The sequence below is a fragment of the Lutjanus erythropterus genome, chromosome 3, assembly GCF_056507025.1.
Source record: "Lutjanus erythropterus isolate fLutEry1 chromosome 3, fLutEry1.hap2, whole genome shotgun sequence".
Classification (NCBI taxonomy): Eukaryota; Metazoa; Chordata; class Actinopteri; order Lutjaniformes; family Lutjanidae; genus Lutjanus; species Lutjanus erythropterus.
Genome location: NC_139319.1, coordinates 2,412,195 through 2,416,421, shown reverse-complemented (window position 1 = coordinate 2,416,421; position 4,227 = coordinate 2,412,195).

Here is a 4,227-nt window from a genome sequence, read left to right as displayed (position 1 = left end):
AAGCAGCCTTCAGTGTAAACTACACCTACTTCCGGTACACATTTCAAAATAAAACGAGTGACTTTAGTACTTGCATTTCTAAAGCGACTGATTTGCCAAAACTGACCAATATTAAACCACAGTTGTTGGTAACACAATGTTATTTTTTGTGACATATTTGTGACATTCTTCAGGATACTTCCTAACAAGAATACCATATAATTACTCATATATCTCTGACCACTGAAGTGTCCATGCTGGAAAAGGAAAAGCAGTACAGTTCCTCCTGGATGCTCCTACTTTAGATAAAATATGTGATGCAGTGTCATATTATCCCATGCATATTATCCATAATATGTATCTGTATAGCTTATGTGAAAGGTGTACAGTGCATAGCTTTTTATTTTAATTTGAATTTAATTTAACTTCATTTTATTTTATTTTTATTTTATTTGCCACTAAATCTTTTCTACCTCCTACTTTTGAATCTTGAATCTTGAGGTGTTGTAACAGGTACATTTTTCACATTTGGATTCAGGGACACTTCTAGAGGATAGGTCTGCGGGGGACACTGGCCACTCGATCTGGGTTGTTATAACAGAATATTAGTTCTAGTTCCCTTTATGCTGCTCACAAAAAAATCACACACAAAAAAACTATATACAGCAAATATGTGAATGATGATGCTATTAATTTGCAAGCTTATCTCATCTCATCTCATCTCATCTCATCTCATCTCATCTCATCTTATAGGCCGCCCTAAATACTAGAAAAGGGTTCAGAACTTTTACCATAAATGCATCAAGACTTTCTGCTTGCAGATGCCAGGCTGTATGATAAGTGTTTATCCAAAACCACGACACAACAGATAATAAATGTTTCAGACAACTGTAAGGTGTCAAATATTATATTTCATGCCTTACTTAGAATCACTACGTTCTAAACATTTGGTATAGATTTGAATTTAGTTCAGTTTAGTTCTGTGCATATGATGTAATTGCATGGCAAATTTGCACCATAAATGGGGCTTTTATTTTGAAAGTTCAAAACCAGAACTTCCACCTTTTGCTCCAGCTGGTGTCTCTCTCTCTCTCTCTCTCTCTCTCTCTCTCTCTCACACACACACACACACACACACACACACACACACACACACACACACACACACACACACAAAGGAATCATACCAGGTCTTCTAGTCATCCTTTTGTAAGGTGTGTATGAGCTGTCATAGCTTTATAACGAGTAATAAATCATTATAGAGCTGTGATTTTTCATATATATGATATATTGCAAGTTAGACTGTGCAGGAGTCTTTCTGCAACTTGTTGGATAAACTTCTCAGATTTAATTAGAGAACATCCCATAACTCATGAGCTTCGGACTCAAAGTCTTTTGACTTGAAAAACTGTGTTGAATTAAACTACTGTACAGAGTTCAGGCATGTTATTAAATGAAATATTTAAAGAAATATGATTGGCATAATAGCAGACGTCCCAACATGCATTGTTTGAGAGTCAAAACTCTTCTGGGATTTTCATTTTTTTTTTATTTGAAGAAAATGAACTGATAAAATCTTGCTGTGTGTCTCTGACACACTTTTAGATGAGTCATGATCTCTTTGACTCGAGTGGACGAGACAGCCTCAAAAATCAACAAAATATGAAAGTTCATCATAGCATGTTTTCTCGTGCACAATTGAATTAGAATCAAGTCCTTTTGACAAGAAGAGTTTGTTTGTTTTGAATCATTGCAAAATTACCTCAACTTATCAGTCAACTCTTAAAAATCTTAAGACAGTCTGCACACTAACGTTAAGTTAAAACAATTCTTTTTTTTTTTTTTTTAAGTGTAGATTTTATAACAACTGATGAAAGGAATCATAAAACTATAAAAGTTTACTGATTCCAGGTTTGTAATAAGTTTTATCTCACCGCTGGCAGCCATATATTTGGTCTTGCATGTAAGTCCATGTGGGTAAACTGTGTGCAAACATGAAATTAGACAAACCAGTCAAGAAAAACAGCTGCATTGCATTACTTTCAAGTAATTCTTTGTTGAAACACAATCATCATAATTATATTAATCAAACACATTAAGTTACACACTGTGGCACACAGGGCAGGACTAATCAGCAGGGTGGTTAAACTCTCAGGGAGAATGAGTCACATCCTTGATGACGTGTCCCTGTTTCACCTTCTGACTGTGTCTCTCCGAAGGATAAAGTTAATGTTTATCTTTCCTTCCATTAAAACATTCCTCTTCTTGTTAAAGGTCAGAAGAAGAGAAATCCAAGCTTCAGATTTCTTTCTTCTTTTTCGTCTTCTAAAGTAACAGCTAACATTTTTGAACATCTTTCCTCACAGATATACTGTATTTGTTTGGGACGTGTGAGGCCATCTAGTGTTAAAGTTGTGAAATCACAAGAAAGAGCATGAGGTATTTGGAGATTTCTCTTTAAGAAAAAAAAAAGAAATAGTACATGAAAAAAGTTTTGAAATGACAGAAAAGTTTATAGGTTATATATTTAAAAAAAAAAAAAAAGTTAATATGTATTTTTTGTGCTTAAAATGTTTTTTTTTTAAAGACCATACAATGAACACATAAAAAGACATTCAAAACTATGTAAAAAAAAAAAAAAAAAGTAATTTGGTATCGTTCAAACCCTGTTCAACCCCCCAACCCTCCTTGTGCCACTGTGGATGAAAAAATGCCCTCTTGGTTGCTCCTGTGGTAGATAAAATGTGAGAAACTGCCTTCTTGGGTGGCCCTCCGGAGGATAAAACATGAAAAAGTGCCCTTAAAGTGGATAAAATGTGAAAAAGTTACCTGAAAGCCACATTATAAAACAGTTTTTATCTAAGCCAGTGATTGGAACTGTTCCACAATAAATGCATGGCAGCTTTCGCAGCGCTGGTGCCTCACTGCATGCCCCTGGTGCCCTTTTCGATTTTTTTTGGCCCCTGCTCCTCTGACAGCCTGAGTCCACCACTGCACTTCACCATCCAGAACATCAGTATCTGATATGAAGTGATTTCCTGTTGGTCACCCCGTTGATGTTTCCGAAAATCCTTCTATAAAGAGTTTTAATCCTGGAACCAAACTGGCCACCTACGAGATGAATCGTGACCTTAAAATCATTTCATTTCAACCAAAAAAAAAAAAAAAAAAAGATTACAAAAAAGGGTAAAAAGGCAAAGACTGTGTATCTAATTATTTTAAGAGTGCCACTTCTTAAATTTAACTTTTGTTGTTATTTTAGTGTTTATATTGATAATAAAGGTGTTATAATATGTTCTAGTTTGTGTTGTATGTATATAAATTGTAAACACTGCAGCATAATGTTATTAGTACAATTCATTTAAGCTACCTAACTAGCCAGACTGCTAGTGGAACTACCTGGGCAGTAAACATATCCATGGTAACAGTGAGTTTAAATATGTGTATACATATGTATATATATATATATATATATATATATATATATCACCAACTCTTAAAATAAAGATGACCCCCTGTGAAGCTTCAGAGACCCCTACTGGAGGTCGGGACCCCCAGGTTGGGAACTAGTGATATAGAGTATAATAATGTTATTAAAGGAGATTAATGAAGACTGCATTAACAAACACACCTGAAGAGAACAGAACAGGCTGGAACAGAAGAGTTTTTAGTGGTTTAGACTGAAGATCTGGAGAAACTGAAGCCACTTTGATTCATTGACTGCTATTGATAATACATGAAACATCAACGGTAAATAAAATAAATAAATAAATAAAGAGTACTCTGCACTTTTACTTAGGTAGTTTTCTCATACCAGTACTTTTACTTGTGTCCAATTCTGAACAGATTTAAAATCATGATTTTCATGATTCTTCCAATCTGAAGACAGTGTGAAAAACATACTTTATTTACATTTCAATTTGACATTGGTCTAATAAAATTAATTTTCCAATTGAGAATAATCTTTAAATCAGATCAGGTTTGTGTTTTCACGTGGTCCCACACATTCCCTTCATATTCTTCAATACTACACTTTACTATAATCTCACCACGTGTTAACAGCAACCCAGAAGACAGAAGTTCCGGGAAGAAACGCGGGAGATCCCTCCCAGCAGACCCGGTAAGGTCCGCGCGTCTTTCATTCAAACTAAACCGAACGATCCGCGAGACGTGCCACCACAGCCTGGTCCGATCCTAACCCCTCAGGTAAGATCCGTCTACCTGTATTTATCGTTTTTACTTAAATTC